The sequence below is a fragment of the Oryx dammah genome, unplaced genomic scaffold (genome assembly GCF_014754425.2).
Source record: "Oryx dammah isolate SB20612 unplaced genomic scaffold, SCBI_Odam_1.1 HiC_scaffold_29, whole genome shotgun sequence".
In the NCBI taxonomy this organism is placed as follows: Eukaryota; Metazoa; Chordata; class Mammalia; order Artiodactyla; family Bovidae; genus Oryx; species Oryx dammah.
In genome coordinates, this window is record NW_024070213.1 from 18282279 (window position 1) to 18304800 (window position 22522).

At 40.6% G+C, this 22522-nt stretch overlaps 1 non-coding gene across 1 annotated transcript; it reads left to right on the forward strand.

The window, feature by feature from the left end:
* The first annotated feature begins 1087 nt into the window (after window positions 1–1087).
* On the forward strand, window positions 1088–1160 carry TRNAG-CCC. Its single transcript has one exon. It is a non-coding gene; the product is annotated as a tRNA-Gly (tRNA).
* The last annotated feature ends 21362 nt before the right edge of the window (window positions 1161–22522 follow it).

Below are 22522 nucleotides of genomic sequence, written 5' to 3' on the forward strand. Positions count from 1 at the left end.
AGGGTGGGATGGGAAGGAGGTGGGAGGGAGATTCAGAAGGGAGGGGACATGGGTGTATCTATGGATGATTCTTGTCGATGTGTGGCAGAAAACGACAAAATTCTGCAGAGGAAATATCGTTAAATTAAAAAACAAACTAAAAGTATAACGAACTAGCTTATCTGAACAAGTTCAGTTTACGTACCCAGATTTCGGATTTTTAATAAAACAAACATGTAAGATGATCTCTTGTGATTTTAACTGCCCTCTTGTGGTCAAAACGATGATTACCCTGACTGGCTTCCCTGGTGGCTCAGAGGTTAAAGCGTCTGCCTCCAATGCGGGAGACCCGGGTTCGATCCCTGGGTCGGGAAGATCCTTTGGAGAAGAAAATGGCAACCCACTGCAGTATTCTTGCCTGGAGAATCCCATGGACTGAGGAGCCTGGTGGGCGGCAGTCCACGGGGTCACAAAGAGTCGGATACGACTGAGTGACTTTACTTACTTACTTAAGAATTGCTAAAGTACTCTGTCCAAGGTCATTCAGAGGGTATTGAGTTAAAGACTGCCCCTTCAGGTTTTTGTCTGTTTTATTTTTAAATGATCAATCATGGGTAGAATCTGTTATCCAATCACTTATCTAGTTTCTAGAAAAATTCCCGTATCATTTTGACTATACTCAGATCCCCGAATAGTTCATTGGTGGTGAATCATTCCCTTTGTCACAGACATTTTCAAACAGAAATCTAGGATCGTTTGATTAGTCAGCCTGCTCAGACACTGTATTCAGGTCACTGCCAGTTATCGACTCTAGTCCTAGAATGATAGTGAGTGAGTAAGAACAAAAAGCATAACATTAAATGGCAAGGAAAGTGAAAGTATCAGCAGTAGCACGTGTCAGTAATGAAGAAAAGAACAAAAGAGGATAAAACAGAAACACATCATATTTTTAACAGAAAGGTGACAACTGATTACAGAAAATTAAGCTTTCCAAAAATTAAGAGAGAAAGGAGAAGATGCAGGTAGAATCAAGTGCTAATCTTGGTATCATTTTGGAATGGTTCATAGTGACATACACTATGTAGTTTCACTGTATGGCACAGAGACTTTCCTGGTGGTCCACTGGTTAAGACTCTGCGCTCCCAACGCAGAGGGCCCAGGTTTGATTCCTGGCTGGGGAACTAAGATCCCACATGTCATTCGGCATGGCCAAAAGGTAAAAAAAAGTGCATCTAGTAGATGGCACAGAATTATCATAAAGCCCCTGATGTAGTGCTAGGTCCCCAGGCTGTTTCTGTCCTTAATAAACAAATGTCATCTAATCCCCTACCCCATTTGGAAATACAAAAGCCATGCTGCCCATTTGTCTGTCTAAGTGCCTTCTGTGTTGGGTTATCCAAGTCAGGAGATCTTAGTATTCTGCAGAGAACACTAGATTGGAAATCAAGAGCTTTTTCACTATTTGCCTGAAACGTAGCAATGTTGTATTTGGAATGTTAGCTAGCTCTTCTGTTCTGTGCCTCCCTCCCAGGCCTACATCCGGCATTCAATATTCCTAAAGCTTATTTTCATTAGAGGGCATTTCATCTGAATCACCTTTTATACTCTGTGTCCTTTTGTACATCACGTGACTGCTGCCAATGCAGCATTTCCTAAAAGAGTGCCTTCACCATTGCGACTTAGCAGCAGCAGCAGCACCACTGTCTCTGAGATTGGTTGCCAAGCTGACAACCATTTGGTAGGTCTTCAAGCTAACACTTTTTTGACCTGACTAGGAGTTGTCACGGGAGGGTTTCAAACAACAATCAGAATTCCAGTTCCTTTTTCAAATGACTCACTGACTAAAACACTGAGAGATTAAAGCTGTTTAATGGGAAGGTCAATGGGAAAGCAGCCAAGTTCATACATGAAGAAGGAATGTTGACTGCCTGACAGCTATTGTGTAAAACGCTGTGTCAGACTTGTTTCCAAAGATGGCTGCCCGTCTCCCGTCGAACATGATCTTTAAAAACAAAGAAGCAAATGCCTTCATTGCGTATAGCTGATGAACCATGAACTACACCTATTTGAAGTGTATATAATAATGAACCACAGGTTCTTTCGTCCTTGTCACTCCCCTGTCAAGAACTAGAGTCCATTTTCCCTAGTCTTCATTCTGGACTGAATATTTATTGCACTCACCTTTCTTTGTCTCCTCATCATTTATTGAGTTTGTGTACAGATGTCTTGTAAGTTGATTTCTTTAGCAACTAGGGATTCCCTGACAGTCCAATCGTTTGGCCCTGTGCTTTCCTGCGGGAGCCTGAATTCAATCCGCAGTTAGGGAACTAAAATCCTGCAAGCCATGTAGCATGGCCCCCCAAACCTCACAAAGAACCAAAACAAACAAACAAACAAACAAAAAAACCCCACCAGATTTCTTCAGGATCTATACTTGAAGAGTAGTACTTAAGGAGCTTCACCCACAAACCCTATTCACACCTGATTTTGATGCTGAGACCCTAGTGCATCTGTCATAAGGTGAGAATTTCTGGGGAGAGGCTAAAAATATTTTGTATGTGGGGGAAAAAGTGATTTTGTAATCAAATGGCAGATTTAGCAAAATGTTTCCAAAGGTGGCTACAACAGTTCCTCCATCTACATGGTCTTCTGGAAGGTGATCTTACTACTGCTTCATGACAGAGTCTGTTTCACTTTCTCTTGAATACAAGCTGGACCCTGCGATGCTCTTGATCAATGGAATGTAATAAAAGTGATTCTCTGTGACTTCTGGGGTTGTTCATTAGTAATGTTTCGGTTTCTGCTTTGTTTCTTGGGAGCACTGAGTTGCCCTGTAACAGGTCCAGGAACCCTGTTGGAGAAGACATAAGGAGGAGCCCTGAGCTGCTACATGGAGAGGGGGCAGACCCCAGCTGTCCAAGAATCCCAGTGGAGCCTTTGGAAAAGTCCAGTCCCAGCTGCTATCAGCCTGCAGTTTCATGAGAGACCCCTGGCAGGACCATCTGAAGAACCCCCTGGAGAAGCTCAGTCAATCCATGAAACTGTAAAATACAATAAAATTGTTGCTTTTTAAGCTTATTGAATTTTGGAGTGATTTGTTATGCAACAATACATAAATAAAATAGAAATTATCCACTGTAGGATGTGTCAGAATTTCAGAGATGTTAAAGTGTGAAAAACGTGACCCCCTCCATATGCACGGGCACATGCGCGCACGCGCGCGCGCACATACACACACACACACATACACACACACACACACGCACAATCACTACTCCCGGAATGCAATTCTGTGGACCGGTAAGGACAATCTGTGTGCTAGTTTCCTTGCTTTGTTATCTTCTTACTATAAATTTCCGTAATTATTTTATTCCTCTCCTTCTCTCTTCCCTTGACTTTTAATTTTTTTGCCAAATTTTTTACAATTACTACAGCAGCAGTACTCATATTTTTTAACCTCTGCTGCCACCCTGTGGTTATCTTTCATTACTGTACGTGAAAAGAAGGCATCTTAGGGCTTCCGCTAAGGTATCAGATCAGGCAAAGTGTAGCAGAAGCACATTTAAAAAAAAAAAAAAAGAAAGAAAAACTGGCAGAACATCCAAGACGGTCTTTTCACTATAATGCTCAGGATCGGAGGCATGAATCTAGTATATGCTATATATGTGCCTCCAATGTATCAGTATTTATGCTTTAAAATCCTTTCAGTTTATGTCTAACCTTACGTAGTAATTCCTCATTCCTTATCTGAGCTCAAACTAAGATGCATAATTAATCACATTAATTGTTGATCCTGCCTTCCCATGACTATCAATTATGGCTTTTAATGGACTTAGGAAAAGAAGTGAATAGAAAGCTGAACCTATTGATGGTAGACCCATACATTAAAATGTCTTTGTAGACTTTCATGTTGGTCTAGAACTTGTCAGACTGGTGCAAAAGAATTTTGGCTTTCTTTAAGTGGCAAAAATGAAAGAATCACTTTTAAGAAGTAGAATATATTCACAGCTCATTTTCCACGAGAATAAGGACTATTAATCTCCTTGTCACCTATGTTTACCTCTCTCACCCCTTTCTCTTGCTTGTTACTATCTCAAATTAAATCTGATTATGCTACTAAGAAGAACTAAAGAGCCTCTTGATGAAAGTGAAAGACGAAAGTGAAAAAGTTGGCTTAAAACTCAACATTCAGAAAACTAAGATCATGGCATCTGGTCCCATCACTTCACGGCAAATAGATGGGCAAACAATGGGAACAGTGACAGATTTTATTTTTTTGGACTCCAAAATCACTGCAGATAGTGACTGAAGCCATGAAATTCAAAGATGCTTACTCCTTGGAAGAAAAGTTATGACCAACCTAGACAGCATATTAAAAAGCAAAGACATGACTTTGCCAACAAAGCTCCATCTAGTCAAAGCTATGGTTTCTGGTAGTCATGTATGGATGTGAGAGTTGGACTATAAAGAAAGCTGAGTGCCGAAAAATTGATGCTTTTGAACTTTGGTGTTGGAGAAGACTCTTAAGTGTTCCTTGGACTGCAAGGAGATCCAACCAGTCCATCCTAAAGGAAATCAGTCCTGAATATTCATTGGAAGGAGTGATGCTGAAGCTGAAACTCCAATACTTTGGCCACCTGATGTGAAGAGTCGACTCATTTGAAAAGACCCTGATGCTGGGAAAGATTGAAGGAGGGGAGAAGAAGGGGATGACAGAGGATGAGATGGTTGGTTGGCATCACCGACTCAATGGACAGGAGTTTGATTAGACTCCAGGAGTTGGTGATGGACAGGGAGGCCTGGTGTGCTGTGATTCATGGAGTCACAAAGAGTCGAACACGACTGAGTGACTGAACTGAACTGAACTGAACTGATGTTACTATCCTTTTCTAAAAAGTATATTTTGCTATGTTGGATCTTCGTTGCTATGCTTGGGTTTTAGTTATGGTAAGTGGGGGCTACTCTCTAGTTGCATTGTGAGGGCTTCTCATTGTGGTAGCTTTTCTTGTTGCAGAGCACAGGCTCTAGGGTGCTTGGGTTTCAGTAGTTGTGGCATGTGGGCTCAGTAGTTGCAGTTCACAGGCTCCAGAGCACAGGCTCATTAGTTGTGGCCTTCTAGCATGTGGGATCTTCCCTGACCAGGGATTGAACCTGTGTCCCATGCACTGCAAGGTGGATTCTTAACCACTGGACAACAAGGAAAGCCCGACTATTCTGTTTTTAAAAGATTTCATTGGCTTCCTATTACAGGAACATCCTTGGTAAATCAACCTCAACTGATCTGTCAAGCTTCACTTTTAAGTACTTCCATGGGGCCTTAATCTGACTCTGTTCCCCATGGACTGTATCCCACCAGGCTCCTCTGTCCATGAAATTTTCCAGGTGAGAGCACTGGACTAGGTTGCCATTTCCTTATCCAGGGAATCTTCCCCAACCCAGGGATCAGACCCGCATCTCTTGGATCTCCTGCACTGGCAGGTGGATGCTTTACCCTAGTGCCATCTATGAACACTGCCTTTTGATTGAATGTTGATTCAACCTGGTCTAACTAACTCTCTTAATGCAGAAAAAAACTGAAAGCTGCTTTCACCATCTGTCCTAGGTCTTACCCATTCTAAGAGCATCAAGAGTCAAGAGACCAGTCAACAGGATTTTCTCTATTCCTTTCTTCCCCACCAAACGCAATGCTAGTGGTTTTCAGTTACTTAATTGTAGTGCTTCTAACTCATTGCATGAAGTTGAGATTCCCTATTAAGTCCTATGTCCATTTGGTGGGGGTGGTGGCTGGGAGGATTCTACAAATCTGGGCTCCAGGCTGGTGCAGCTCTCTTGTGACCGGGGCCTATAACAGAGGGATAATAGTACCTTGTATAAGAGTGCCTGTGTGCATGGCCAGATCCAGTCTGAGGGCAGAGGTACTGCTCCTTCTATTGTCATCATTCAGACAAAGAATCTTGGATCTCGTGATATTATAAGGACTAGTAGTTCTTATAGAATACTTTTTCTTTCAGAATACTAACAGGCTTCTCTCTTAAAATTTTTTTTTAATTTGCATAATTTTGAAGGTTACTTTCCATTTATTGCTATTAAAAAATATTGGCTATATTCCCCAGGGTTATACAACGCATCCTTGAGCCTATCTTATACCCACCTAATAGTTTGTGCCTCTCACGTCCCCACGCCTCTCTGACCCCTGCCCCTTCTCTCTCCCCACTGGTAGCCACTAGTTTATTCTCTATGTCTGTGTCTGCTTCTTTTTTGTTATAGTCATTAGTTTGTTGTATTTTTTAGATTCCACATATATGTGTGACATTATATAGTATTTGTCTTTCTCTCTCTGATTGCCATTATGTTATCTTGGATATTCTGAAGTTCTGCTGGAATGAAGCTGTTTTGAATTATTGCAAGTTTTATATTACGTTATCACATCACTGAGAATGTCATTATTTGTTCATTAGAAATATACGGTACAGTGCAAGGCAGTAAGTGAGCCTGGAGTAAATTTGCATGAAAAGAAGAAGGAATCAATGATAGATACTCTCTAGAAACATATTTATTGAGTTTAGCACACTTGTTTAGCGTCTGTATTGCAGACAGCAAACAATCCTTTTAAAGAGTCCTGGTTCTGACGATTCCAGCAAAGCCTTGTCTATAGATAATGGGCCTCAAATATTTCCTAGTTCTGTGTCTGTAAAGGGAAAAAGTAAACAGGATGATTTAGGGCTTTACAGGTGTGAACGCATTTCTAATTGGATATGAATGACAGGTCTTGATAAAGGAAGCCAAACTGGCTGTGGCTGAGATTGGGATTCATCGAATATCCACTGTATAACAAATACAGACTCTTCTGGTAAAGAAATTAGAAAGAAATCTTTCAGAGAGTTAGCACTCTTCTCCCCCAGTGTATACTTCTGTGTTATTATGTGGAATGAGGAATCTGAGATCAAGTGAAAAAGATATAGATGATTCTGTATTTAGGAAGACTTGCTTTCAGAACAAAATAAAGACGACACTTGGCACACAGACTGCTTACCCGTGTTACAGGGAGTTCTGTACTCAGCAAAAGCTGGTTCATCTGCAAGACACAATGGAGGAAAAGCTTGATAAACGGAAGCTTCAATGGGACAGGTTTTCATGGAAAGGTTTTCACAGATCAGAACTGTGACTTCACTTGACTGAAGCAGGAATTGTATCATTGCAGAAATACCAGCTCACTGGGGAAATAGACAAAAATGTTGAGGGATTTCCTCTCTTGATATAATTGAAGGAATCCCCTTCTCTGGGGGAGAAGTGAAGGGCTGCCCGCACTGCAATTGTTCAAGCAAAGTACAGGATGCGGCTAACTGTGGCATGCGTCCTTTCAGTTCTGCTTTGATATTTGCTTCTTTCTCCCTTCATGATATTTTCTCATCCTTCTTTCCAAGTCTGCAACATTCAGCATGTTCCTCTCCACTAATCAGAATAGTACTCACCCTCTATCTTCCAACTAAAATTTTATTTTTTTATTCTTTTTTTTTTTCTGGAGAAATATCTGAAAGTATATTTATTTCAGATCATCAGCATTATATCACTATTTTTTTTTAAAATTTTCTTTCTTTTTTTTTTTACTTTACAATATTGTATTTGTTCGCCAAACATCAACATGAGTCCGCCATGGGCATATGCGTGTTCCCCATCCTGAACCCCCCCTCCCACCTCCCTCCCCATACCATCCCTCCGAGTCAGCCCAGTGCACCAGCCCCAAGCATCTTGTATCAAACCTGGACTGGCGATTCGTTTCTTATATGATATTATACATGTTTAAGTGCCATTTCCCCAAATCGTCACCCTCTCCCTCTCTCATAGAGTCCAAAAGACTATTCTTTACATGTGTCTCTTTTGCTGTCTGGCATACAGGGTTATCGTTACCATCTTTCTAAAGTCCATATATAAACTGTGGAAAATTCTGAAAAAGATGGGAATACCAGACCACCTGTCCTGCCTCTTGAGAAATCTGTATGCAGGTCAGGAAGCAACAGTTAGAACTGGACATGGAACAACAGACTGGTTCCAAATAGGAAAAGGAGTACGTCAAGGCTGTATATTGTCACCCTGCTTATTTAACTTCTATGCAGAGTACATCATGAGGAACACTGGACTGGAAGAAACACAAACTGGAATCAAGATTGCCAGGAGAAATATCAATAACGTCAGATATGCAGATGACACCACCCTTATGGCAGAAAGTGAAGAGGAGTTAAAAAGCCTCTTGATGAAAGTGAAAGAGGAGAGCGAAAAAGTTGGCTTAAGACTCAACATTCAGAAAGTGAAGATCATGGCATCCGGTCCCATCACTTCATGGGAAATAGATGGGGAAATAGTAGAAACAGTGTCAGATTTTATTTTTTTGGGCTCCAAAATCACTGCAGATGGTGACTGCAGCCATGAAATTAAAAGACGCTTGCTCCTTGGAAGAAAAGTTATGACCAACCTAGATGGCATATTCAAAAGCAGAGACATTACTTTGCCAACTAAGGTCCGTTTAGTCAAGGCTATGGTTTTTCCTGTGGTCATGTATGGATGTGAGAATTGGACTGTGAAGAAGGCTGAGTGCCGAAGAATTGATGCTTTTGAACCGTGGTGTTGGAGAAGACTCTTGAGAGTCCCTTGGACTGCAAGGAGATGCAACCAGTCCATTCTGAAGGAGATCAACCCTGGGATTTCCTTGGAAGGAATGATGCTAAAGCTGAAGCTCCAGTACTTTGGCCACCTCATGCGAAGAGTTGACTCATTGGAAAAGACTGATGCTGGGAGGGATTGGGGGCAGGAGGAGAAGGAGACAACCGAGGATGAGATGGCTGGATGGCATCACGGACTCGATGGACATGAGTCTGAGTGAACTCTGGGAGATGGTGTTGGACAGGGAGGCCTAGCGTGCTGCGATTCATGGGGTGGCAAAGAGTCGGACACGACTGAGCGACTGAACTGAACTGATACTGTGTTGGTGTTTTTCTTTCTGGCTTACTTCACTCTGTATAATAGGCTCCAGTTTAATCCACCTCATTAGAACGAATTCAAATGTATTCTTTTTAATGGCTGAGTAATACTCCATTGTGTATATGTACTCACAGCTTTCTTATCCATTCATCTGCTGATGGACATCTAGGTTGCTTCCATGTCCTGACTATTATAAACAGTGCTGTGATGAACATTGGGGTACACATGTCTATTTCAATTTTGGTTTCTTTGGTGTGTATGCCCAGCAGTGGGATTGTTGGGTCATAAGGCAGTTCTATTTCCAGTTTTTTAAGGAATCTCCACACTGTTCTCCATAGTGGCTGTACTAGTTTACTAGTTTGCATTCCCACCAACAGTGTAAGAGGGTTCCCTTTTCTCCACACCCTCTCCAGCATTTATTGCTTGTAGACTTTTAGATAGCAGACATTCTGACTGGCATGAAATGGTACCTCATTGTGGTTTTGATTTGCATTTCTCTGATAATGAGTGATGTTGAGCATCTTTTTATGTGTTTGTTAGCCATCTGTATGTCTTCTTTGGAGAAATGTCTATTTAGTTCTTTGGCCCATTTTTTGACTGGGTTGTTTATTTTTCTGGAATCGAGCTGCAGGAGTTGCTTGTATATTTTTGAGATTAGTTGTTTGTCAGTTGCTTCATTTGCTATTATTTTCTTCCATTCTGAAGGCTGTCTTTTCACCATGCTTATAGTTTCCTTTGTTGTGCAGAAGCTTATAATTTTAATTAGGTCCCATTTGTTTATTTTTGCTTTTATTTCCAATATTCTGGGAGGTGGGTCATAGAGGATCCTGCTATGATTTATGTCAGAGAGTGTTTTGCCTATGTTCTCTTCTAGGAGTTTTATAGTTTCTGGTCTTACGTGTAGATCTTTAACCCATTTTGAGTTTATTTTTGTGTATGGTGTTAGAAAGTGTTCTAGTTTCATTCTTTTACAAGTGGTTGACCAGTTTTCCCAGCAGCACTTGTTAAGGAGATTGTCTTTTCTCCATTGTATATTCTTGCCTCCTTTGTCAAAGATAAGGTGTCCCTAGGTGCATGGATTTATCTCTGGGCTTTCTGTTTAGTTCCATTGTTCTATATTTCTGTCTTTGTGCCAGTACCATACTGTCTTGATGACTGTGGCTTTGTAGTAGAGCCTGAAGTCAGGCAGGTTGATTCCTCCAGTTCCATTCTTCTTTCTCAAGAGTGCTTTGCCATGCAAATTGTGAAATTATTTGTTCTAGATCTGTGAAAAATACTGTTGGTAGCTTGATAGGGATTGCATTAAATCTATAGATTGCTTTGCGTAGTGTACTCATTTTCACTATATTGATTCTTCCCATCCATGAACATGGTATATTTCTCCATCTATTAGTGTCCTCTTTGATTTCTTTCACCAGTGTTTTATAGTTTTCTATATATAGGTCTTTTGTTTCTTTGGGTAGATATATTCCTAAGTATTTTATTCTTTTCCTTGCAATGGTGAATGGAATTATTTCCTTAATTTCTCTTTCTATTTTCTCATTATTAGTGTATAGGAATGCAAGGGATTTCTGTGTGTTGATTTTATATCCTGCAACTTTACTATATTCATTGATTAACTCTAGTAATTTTCTGGTGGAGTCTTTAGGGTTTTCTATGTAGAGGATCATGTCATCTGCAAACAGTGAGAGTTTTACTTCTTTTCCAGTTTGGATTCATTTTATTTCTTTTTCTGCTCTGATTGCTGTGGCCAAAACTTCCAAAACTATGTTAAACAGTAGTGGTGAAAGTGGGCACCCTTGTCTTGTTCCTGACTTTAGGGGAAATGCTTTCAATTTTTCACCACTGAGGATAATGTTTGCTGTGAGTTTATCATATATAGCTTTTATTATGTTGAGGTATGTTCCTTCTATTCCTGCTTTCTGGAGTGCTTTTATCATAAATGGATGTTGAATTTTGTCAAAGGCTTTCTCTGCATATATTGAGATAATCATATGGCTTTTATTTTTCAATTTGTTAATGTGGTGTATTAACATTGATTGATTTGCAGATATTGAAGAATCCTTGCATCCCTGGGATAAAGCCCACTTGGTCATGGTGTATGATCTTTTTAATGTGTTGTTGGATTCTGATTGCTAGAATTTTGTTAAGGATTTTTGCATCTATGTTCATCAGTGATGTTGGCCTGTAGTTTTCTTTTCTTTCTTTCTTTCTTTTTTTTTTTTTTTTTTTTTGTGGCATCTTTGTCAGGTTTTGGTATTAGGGTGATGATGGCCTCATAGAATGAGTTTGGAAGTTTATCTTCCTCTGCAATTTTCTGGAAGAGTTTGAGTAGGATAGGTGTTAGCTCTTCTCTAAATTTTTGGTAGAATTCAGCTGTGAAGCCTCTGGACATGGGCTTTTGTTTGCTGGAAGGTTTCTGATTACAGTTTCAGTTTCTGTGCTTGTGATAGGTCTGTTAAGATTTTCTATTCCTTCCTGGTTCAGTTTTGGAAAGTTGTACTTTTCTAAGAATTTGTCCATTTCTTCCACATTGTCCATTTTATTGGCATATAATTGCTGATAGTAGTCTCTTATGATCCTTTGTACTTCTGTGTTGTCTGTTGTGATCTCTCCATTTTCATTTCTAATTTTATTGATTTGATTTTTCTCCCTTTGTTTCTTGATGAGTCTGGCTAATGGTTTGTCCATTTTATTTATCCTTTCAAAGAACCAGCTTTTGGCTTTGTTGATTTTTGCTATGGTCTCTTTTGTTTCTTTTGGATTTATTTCTGCCCTAATTTTTAAGATTTCTTTCCTTCTACTAATCCTGAGGTTCTTCATTTCTTCCTTTTCTAGTTGCTTTATGTGTAGTTAGGTTATTTATTTGACTTTTTTCTTGTTTCTTGAGGTATGCCTGTATTGCTATGACCTTTCCCCTTAGCACTGCTTTTACAGTGTCCCACAGGTTTTGGGTTGTTGTACTTTCATTTTCATTCATTTCTATCATATTTTGATTTCTTCTGTGCTTTGTTGGTTACTCAGCAGTGTGTTGTTCATCCTCCATATGTTGCAATTTTTAATAGTTTTTCTCCTGTAATTGAGATCTAATGTTACTGCATTGTGGTCAGAAAAGATACTTGGAATGATTTCAATTTTTTTGAATTCACCAAGGCTAGACTTATGACCCAGGATGTGATCTATCCTGGAGAAGGTTCTGTGTGCACTTGAGAAAAAGGTGAAATTCATTGTTTTGGGGTGAAATGTCCTATAGATATCAACTAGATCTAACCGGTCTATTGTATCATTTAAAGTTTGTGTTTCCTTGCTAATTTTCTGTTTAGTTGATCTATCCGTAGGTGTGAGTGGGGTATTAAAGTCTCTGACTATTATTGTGTTATTGTTACTTTCCCCTTTCATACTTGTTAGCATTTGTCTTACATATTGTGGTGCTCCTATGTTGGGTGCATATATATTTATAATTGTTATGTCTTCTTCTTGGATTGATCCTTTGATCATTATGTAGTGTCCTTCTTTGTCTCTTTTCACAGCCTTTGTTTTAAAGTCTATTTTATCTGATATGAATATTGCTACTCTTGCTTTCTTTTGGTCTCTATTTGCGTGGAATATCTTTTTCCAGCCCTTCACTTTCAGTCTGTATGTGTCCCCTGTTTTGAGGTGGGTCTCTTGTAGACAACATATATAGGGATCTTGTTTTTGTATTCATTCAGCCAGTCTTTGTCTTTTGATTGGGGCATTCAACCCATTTATATTTAAGGTAATTATTGATATGTATGATCTGGTTGCCATTTACTTTATTGTTTTGGGTTGGAGTTTATACACCCTTTTTGCATTTCCTGTCTAGAGAATACCCTTTAGCATTTGTTGGAGAGCTGGTTTGGTGGTGCTGAGTTATCTCAGCTTTTGCTTGTCTGTGAAGCTTGATTTCTCCTTCATATCTGAATGAGATCCTTGCTGGGTACAGTAATCTGGGATGTAGGTTATTTTCTTTCATCACTTTAAGTATGTCTTGCCATTCCCTCCTGGCCTGAAGAGTTTCTATTGAAAGATCAGCTGTTATCCTTATGGGACTCCTCTTGTGTGTTATTTGTTGTTTTTCCCTTGCTGCTTTTAATATTTGTTCTTTGTGTTTGATCTTTGTTAATTTGATTAATATGTGTCTTGAGGTATTTCGCCTTGGGTTTATCTTGTCTGGGACTCTCTGGGTTTGTTGGACTTGGGTGATTATTTCCTTCCCCATTTTAGGGAAGTTTTCAACTATTATCTCCTCAAGTATTTTCTCATGGTCTTTCTTTTTGTCTTCTTCTTCTGGGACTCCTATGATTCGAATGTTGGGGCATTTAATATTGTCCTGGAGGTCTCTGAGATTATCCTCATTTCTTTTAATTCATTTTTTCCCCTCTCTGATTCATTTATTTCTACTATTCTATCTTCTATTTCACTAATCCTATTTTCTGCCTCCGTTATTCTACTATTTGTTGCCTCCAGAGTGTTTTTGATCTCATTTATTTCATTATTCATTATATATTGACTCTTTTTTTATTTCTTCTAGGTCCTTGTTAAACCTTTCTTGCATCTTCTCAATCCTTGTCTCCAGGCTATTTATCTGTGATTCCATTTTTATTTCAAGATTTTGGATCATTTTCACTATCATTATTGAGAATTCTTTATCAGGTAGATTCCCCATCTCGTCCTCTTTTGTTTGATTTGGTCGGACTTTATTCTGTTCCTTTACCTGCTGGGTATTCCACTGTCTCTTCATCTTATTTATATTGCTGTGTTTGGGGTGGCCTTTCTATATTCTGGCAGTTTGTGGAGTTCTCTTTATTATGGAGTTTCCTCACTGTGGGTGGGGTTGTATGGGTGGCTCGTCAAGTTTTCCTGGTTAGGGAAGCTTGTGTCGGTGTTCTGGTGGGTGGAGCTGGGTTTCTTCTCTCTAGAGTGCAATGAAGTGTCCAGAAATGAGTTATAAGATGTCAGTGGGTTTGGAGTAACTTTGGGCAGCCTGTATATTGAAGCTCAGGGCTGTGTTCTTGTGTTGCTGGATAATTTGTGTGGTATGTCTTGCTCTGGAACTTGTTGGCTCTTGGGTGGTGCTTGGTTTCGGTGTAGGTATGGAGGTGTTTAAAAGACACTCCTTGGAAGAAAAGTTATGACCAACCTAGATAGCATATTCAAAAGCAGAGACATTACTTTGTCAACTAAGGTCCATCTAGTCAAGGCTATGGTTTTTCCTGTGGTCATGTATGGATGTGAGAGTTGGACTGTGAAGAAGGCTGAGCACAGAAGAATTGATGCTTTTGAACTGTGGTGTTGGAAAAGACTCTTGAGAGTCCCTTGGACTGCAAGGAGATGCAACCAATCCATTCTGAAGGAGATCAGCCCTGGGATTTCTTTGGAAAGAATGATGCTAAAGCTGAAACTCCAGTACTCTGGCCACCTCATGCGAAGAGTTGACTCATTGGAAAAGACTCTGATGCTGGGAGGGATTGGGGGCAGGAGGAGAAGGTGACGACCGAGGATGAGATGGCTGGATGGCATCACAGACTCGATGGATGTGAGTCTGAGTGAACTCCGGGAGATGGTGATGGACAGGGAGGTCTGGCGTGCTGCGATTCATGGGGTGGCAAAGAGTTGGACACGACTAAGTGACTGAACTGAACTGAACTGAACAACTTTCTCAAGTGTTGTTCCTTTAGAGTTGGAGTGAAAAAAGGCCAGACATGATTTCCTTACTGGTTGTTTCCTTTGCTTGCAGTCTAAAATGATTTGGTCATGGTTTAGGCTTTTTTTTTTTTTTTAATGAGATATAAAACCTTCCAATTTATTTCAGAGAGTTGTACTGGAATCAGTAACATGGAAGGTGTTATTGTGGATGACGTTGTCTTTGCTACAGCGCTTCCACCCACTCTGATATACATTTGTGTAAAGAAATGTGGTAGGAAATGGCAACCCCCTCCAGTATTCTTGCCTGGAAAATTCCATAAACAGAGGAGCCTGGCAGATTAGAGTCCACAGGGGTCACAAAGACTTGGACATGACTAAGCACGCACATACCATAAAGAAAAGTATAAATGTTAACTATGTTTGTCTTTATAAATAAAAGAAGATTGGAACTCCCCCTTCCCCTGCCCCAACTCACTCTGTGTTATTATATTTATCTATCTTGTTCTCTCTATTACAAAAAATTGCAGAGAAGGTTTGGGTATAAAAGGAATATTAATCCCGTAATGAGTTGTTGTTGTTCAGTCGGTCAGTGGTGTCCACTTCATGGTGTCCACTTCATGGTGTCCAACTCTTTGTGACCCCATGGACTGCAGCCCACCAGGCTTCCCTGTCCTTCACTATCTCCCAGAGTTTGCTCAAACTCGTGTCCATTGAGATGATGATGCCAACTTAATGAGTTAGTCTACATCAAGATGTCTGCATTTGTGGGAGGTTGTTTTCAGGAATTCTGTATTCTTCCGCTTTTCTTTCTACCCACTGGAAGGGGGTAGGGAGAACAGCTTGATGTGTGCTTTCATCTTCTGTTATAACTTTCTCATCAAGTGATTTCAGTATATCTCTCCTTTTGGCCTGGTCACTGCGCAGGGCCAAAGCATAGGCCAGCAGTGCTCTGGTGTGGAAGTGGCTGCCTTGGGCCTCTTCCAGTGTTCTCTTCCAGGCTGACTCCAGGCAGCCCAAGGCCTTGTTGACAACAGGGTGTTGTAAAAGGAGAGCGGTAGTCTCCAGAGTTTTGTGCAGAGGGGTCCTGGCACAGTGTAACCAGTGTACCAGTGCTTCTCAGATCAAAAAACATATCAGATGGAGCTATCTATCTATCTACTGACCATGTTTTTAGAAATCACTTTTTTTTGATTGTCAAAAACACACAACATAATAGAAATCAGTCTTCAAAAAATTACTTTCTAACTAAAATAAACTGATAAGTGTTGGGCTAGAAGCTGTGCGTTTTAGGATTGGCTTTGACACATAGTCCAGGTCTCTACTGGACAAGTGAATCCTTCGTGATGAATTAGTTGGTTTCTTTATCATTTTGGCAGATGTCTCAGCATCGCTGAGGCAGATGGAGAGCTGTCACTGCGCTTTGAGAGGAGTGTCATTAGAACCGCAGGGCAGCGGTTTCATGGTGGTCTGGGAGGCTGAGGAGGTTATGGTTACCTATGGTGACCACGAGAGGCATTTCCAGAAGGGCGATGGTGATGTTGGCAGAGAGGGTCAATTTATCTTCTGCCCCATCCTGCAGGTACAAGGGTCAGACAAAGAGATTATTTCCACTTCAGAAAACCCTTTAGAGATGTCTCCTCTCCTCGTGGTCAGTCCTTTCTTTTGCATAGTTCCTGGAAAGTTCTCATCTACATCTCTCCCTGTGGCACAAAGTGTGACTCTAAACAGATTCCATTCCTTTTAGCTCAGGGGTATGTGGGTTCACTCTCCCTCCCTCGTGTGTTAGCTGCTGAGTCATGTCTGACTCTTTGTGACCCCCTGGAATGTTGCCTGCCAGGCTCCTCTGTCCATGGAATTCTCCAGGCAGGAATACTGGAGTGGGTTGCCATTCCATTCTCCAGGGGATTGAACTGGGTCTCCTACATTGCAGGCAGATTTTTTTTACCATCTGAGCCACCAGGGAAGCCCTCCCTTCCTAAGCCCTCCCCATAATCCCCAGTCCTTTCCTTTAGGAATTCCTTTGTGCTTTCTTCTTAGATGCCTTCACCCTTGGACAGACTGCTATGGAACAGTGAGATCAAGAGCTTCAGACTAGCTCACAAAAGTGATCCCCTTGATGGCACTGTTGAGCGGTGACCCAGAACTCCTGAAACAGCTATTGCTCTGCTGCTTCTCTGAGAGCCAGGTGAGGGCTTCAGTAATGTGGGGGGTGTCGATGAAGATGAAGGCTCGAACCTGGATGAAGAAGGTCTTGAGAACAAAAGCTGTGAGCCTGGGAGGAAGAAAGAGTGGGCTGGTGAGCACCTTTGATGCACAGGCTTCCTGGGTCCCCTCCAGACTCACCCATCAATATGTGGGGTTCCGAGTATTTTGAGTTGGGGATTCTCTAGTTGTTCCTCCAGGACTAAGTGGTTTTAAGGGGTTCTTACTTCCTTGTCCATTTTCTCATTGCTTCAAGGATTCAGGCTTCATGTTCCTTATTTAGGTGGTTGACTCAGACATTTGTACTCAGGCTAGGTTTTCTCCCTTTCTCTGTTTTTCTACTGCAGAGGAGACAAACCTTTTCTTTGGCAGCCCCTGCTGTATGGACTAACTTCTTGGTGATGTCTGTATCTTCAAAAAATGAAATACCTTCCCCTGGAGCTTCCTTCCCTGTCTTTCCACCAACCTCATTTTCATTAATTACTCCTTGTTTGCCTGTGTGTTTTGTCTTAGAGGGACAGTGCTTTTTGATACAGGGTGTAGAATGGCAGCAGCTTTTCGAGTTTCAGTTGCTAGTATCTCTGGATACTGGAAAATAACTTAAGGTTGTCAGGGTCCTTTAATGGACCGGAACCTGGTGGTCCAGAGTCCACAATAAGAAAGTGAAAGAAAGAAAGAGGCTAATAATCCCTGGGTTATGCAGCAGGCCTTTGTGCTCCAGGGAATCAGCCAGAAATAGAGAGATAGAGAGAGAGAGAGAAGGAAGGACACAGGGACCCAAGTCTGGTGCTTTATTGAATTCTGTGTGAGTATATATACCATATTACAAGGTAGCTTCTTCAGATAAAGATAAAAAGATCAGGCTTTACAAGTTACCAAGGAAACAAGGAAGAATAGAGACCATAAGGCCGAGAGGCAATCCATATTAAAAGAAGGTCATAGATAATCCCTTTCATCATATGGAAAAGCTAATGAAGGCAATCCTATGCGAGAATCCCATCTCTTTGACCTCAGTCCTGGGAGTGGATTGCCACTCCTCTCACTCCTATCAGGAATTGATAAGGAACAGAGGGTTCAAGAGAGATAGGAAACAGCACACAAGAATCCTACTGTTAAACATTCCCTGACAATTCCCTCTATTTTATCATATTTGTAAAAAAGGTCCTGACCATTTGAGTTTGTTTAGTTTTAACAATTTTTGCAAAAAGGCAACGGTAAACAACAAATATAATTGCCAAGACAATCGCCAGAGTTACAGTTCCAGACCCAATGCTGTGGGTGATGCTTTGAAACCATCCTTGTGGGTCTAGCCCGGATAATTGATCAGCTAGTTGTTCAGCTAAAATTTTCAGATTGGTGGATGAGGGCAGACTTTTAGAGAAGGTTTCAAAGATTTATTTGTGCAATAATTGTACATTCAGAGAGGCATTCTCATGTATATTTTGTAAATGAAATTTGATTTGCTCCCAGTTATAGGCACTATGATTGAATTGAACAGGAGTAACACAAAATTGAGTAGAATTTCAACCACATTTTAGTATCACTTGGTTTTGTACATCTATTAATTGATCTCCAACCCATTTGATGGCTGTTTTTAGTTCCTGTATTTCTTTCTTTCTTTCTTTTTTTTTTTAGGACTTGGCTTTATAGTTCCTGTATTTCATCTTGAATATCCTCATCTATCTGGGCCTGAGTGGCCCACATAATATGAACATCTTTAGTCCATTTTGGATAAAATTATGTGTTTGAACTGAGGTTTGTAAAGCAATGCCAGCGACGGCAGCAGTGGTGCAAATAGCTATTAATCCCAAAATGTCAAAAATCAGCCATCCAATGAATCATTTAGATCGTCTAAGTAACCAGGAAGCAAGCCCAGCCATGGGACCTTCTTCCCAGGGCCGTTGGAGATTTACTGGTAACCACAAATTATGTCAAGATCGAAGAAACTAAAAGGATTGATTTCTTAAGGAGATGGAAGAGTTAAGACAGGTATATAATTTGCAATTTATACAAGTTACAGAACATAAAGTCTTGTGCCTGCAAGATGAGGAGAGGGGTTTGGGGCCGTGCTTCCATTTTGTCAGTAATGTCTAATGTGGCTCCTGCCACTTATTGAATTGCAAGTTTCCTATGGCTAAAACAAAAGGAAGGGGAATACAAACTTGTATGAAATATGATTGATTATAGCAAAAGAAATAATTACTATGACTACGACTGGTTCCTGTGGAATGTCTGGTCCATGTTCCAAGTTCTTCGGTGCTTGCAGCAAGTTTCCATACATCCCACTGTTCAGGCCCAATTTGTTTATTGTTAGTTTGTTTATCCAATTTGTTTGTTTATCCAAGGATGAGGGGGGTGCCATTCCACTGTCAAGCTAGCCAAGAAGTCCTTTGTCATTGTAGTGTTCCATCATAGTGTTAGTAACTTTAAGCCACTTGAGTAGCATAATCACATACAGTGCTATTAATATCATCTGAACAGTTAGACAACCACATACCATGGGGTCCCCAATTGACAATGGTGTGGCTAGCCACAAACATTAGTTTTCCTGATTTGGCTTGACATTTGTCCCAATGAACAGGAGTATATTTAAAGTTCTTATAAGTAAACCCTTTACATAATGTTCTTTGTTCTTTCCCTAACTCTTTCCCTAAGGTTTTAGTAGTATAAACATGGTTCACAGACAAAGAAAGGGCAGTAAATAATCCAAGCAATGTCTGAAAGTCTTTTGGAGGCAGGACAAAAGCCCAAGTTTGTCAGCTGACATTTATGCATAATTCCCCTGGGCCCAGGCACAAGGGGAGGACTTCTAGCTTAAAAAAATGTTAATTAGTTTTCCCTCCTCCCCAGGGTGTGAGGGCCCTTTCACTTCCAGGGAGGGGGCATATGGGTGGAGTCATTGGTTGATACACTGGTCCTTTCTCTGTCCATTCTATGCAATAAAGGGGGGTTGGGTAAGTAAGCCCAGTAAGTATGATTAGTTAATCCAGCTCGAGTGGGGCGTTGGGTGGAGAGGGGTGGGGTGGGGGGGGGCGGAGTTGTGCACCAACAGAGCCATAGGATAAGAAGGTTTTCAGGACTCCAAGGCATTCCCTGTTGAGAAACCAGATTTTCAGCTTGATTAGTAAAGGTTTTTATCTGTCCCCAATAGGGGAGGTCATAAGGTTGATGTCGCTGAGGGCGGTGCTTCCTGGATATCTTTAGAGCCTATATGACCCTATTGGAATTTCTTCCTCCTGGGGTTTTTGTTGTTTCATCTCCAGTTTGAATGCCAGGGGTCCCCTTGGGTTGAATCTTCTGAAGAGGAAGCCATATGAGTTTGTTGGATCCATCTGGGGAAATACAAGCATATCGCTTTCCCTGTAAGATTAATTGCCCAGATTTCCATTGTTTATTGAACCTGTCTTGATACCAAATGGGCAGAGGAAGAGAAGTGTCCTTCAATTCCTCAAAATGTTTTTCTGCTTTTGTCAAGATATCTCCTTGTGATAAGTTTAAAAAATTTAAAACAAATCTGTATTAACAATAGTTATAGGTTTAGATAATATCTTATGTTGGAATCTAGTAGAGTCTACTTTATAAAGGAAAGATAGCAATGTTCCAGTGTATTCCCCCTTTTTAAATTTTTTATTTGCAGTTTTAGTGTGTGATGTGAATAAGAGCATATAATTCGTTTTGTTGAGCAGAATGGAATTTAGTGTAAAAAACTGTATATTCTTTGAGAGACCAGAATGAGACTTGAGCATTCTTAGTCGCATCTATATAGAAAATTTCAGCTTGAGGTATTGGCTGTGAGCTGATGATGCGGGAAATAATAAATTCAGTATTTTTGAAGAAATTCCATAGCTTGTTAGGAGGATAATGAAATGAAATCTCTCCAAAATATTCTAGAAAAGATATTTGGAAATCAGTAGGTTTCTTTTCTTCCAAGGAGCAAGAGTCTTGTCTGTTTAATGGGCATTAATTACCTTGTGTCCTGGCTTTCTCATAGTAATATTATAAAAGTCAAAAGAGAGGACTTATGGGGAAAAATATGTTGTAACTTAAAAATGTTATTTTCTTATTGCTGTTTTGAGTGACTCTTACCTGATATACAAATAAGGAGTTGAAAGTATATTCCTTCTTGATTCCTTCAGGCTTCAGTGGAAAAAAGAAAGTTAGAGATAAGAAGGGACTGAGTATTCAACTTAAAAATAGTGTGAGTTTTGAGAGGGTATCTACAGCCTCCTTACTTGTGAAATGATGAACTTCAGTTAGATGCTTTCTTCTTTCCATTACATTAGGAAAGGCCTAAAGTATGACTGTGTGGATCACAATAAACTGTGGAAAATTCTGAAAGAGATGGGAATACCAGACCACCTGACTTGCCTCTTGAGAAATCTGTATGCAGGTCAGGAAGCAACAGTTAGAACTGGACATGGAACAACAGACTGGTTCCAAATAGGAAAAGGAGAACGTCAAGGCTATATATTGTCACCCTGCTTATTTAACTTCTATGCAGTGTACATCATGAGGAGTGCTGGGCTGGAAGAAGCACAAGTGGGAATCAAGATTGCTGGGAGAAATATCAGTAACCTCAGATATGTAGATGACACCACCCTTATGGCAGAAAGGGAAGAGGAACTAAAGAGCCTCTTGATGAAAGTGAGAGAGGAGAGTGAAAAAGTTGGCTTAAAGCTCAACATTCAGAAAACTAAGATCATGGCATCAGTCCCATCATTTCATGGCAAATAGATGGAGAAACAGTGGAAACAGTGTCAGACTTTGTTTTTTTGGGCTCCAAAATCACTGCAGATGGTGACTGCAGCCATGAAATTAAAAGATGCTTACTCCTTGGAAGGAAGATTATGACCAACCCAGACAGCATATAAAAAAGCAGAGACATTACTTTGCCAACAGAGATCTGTCTAGTCAAAGCTATAGTCTTTCCAGCAGTCATGTATGAATGTGAGAGTTGGACTATAAAGAAAGCTGAGTGCTGAAGAATTGATGCTTTTGAACTGTGGTGTTGGAGAAGACTCTTGAGTCTCTTGAACCTCAAGGAGATCCAGCAAGTCCGTCCTAAAGGAGATCAGTCCTGGGTGTTCATTGGAAGGACTGATGTTGAAGCTGAAGCTCCAATACTTTGGCCACTTGATGCGAAGAGCTGACTCATTTGAAAAGACCCTGATGCTGGGAAAGATTGAGGGCAGGAGCAGAAGGAGAGGACAGAGGATGAGTTGGCTGGATGGCATCACTACCTCAATGGACATGAGTTTGGGTGGGCTCCTGGAGTTGGTGATGGACAGGGCAGGCCTGGCGTGCTGTGGTTCATGGGGTCACAAAGTGGCGAACACGACTGAGCGACTGAACTGGAACTGGAAAGTATGAGAAATTTAGAGAAGACCAAGTGATACAGACAGGAATAAAGAAGGATAATCAAGGAGAAAAGGAGAAAGAGGTGATGGGAAAGGAGGTGAGGGATGCAGAATAAAGAAAAAGAAATTGGCACAAAATATATTAGCCCAACTTTCAATGAATGGGAAAATAGCCAAAAGGCAAGTGGAAAAACAAAACAAACTACTGACTTTATTTTAATGCATAGACTTGCCATTTGTTGTCAAATATACTAAGTCGATGTATTATTCTTAATACTTTTTAAGAGATGGGAGGAATTGAGAGATTGTGATTGACACATACACACTGCTACATTATGTAT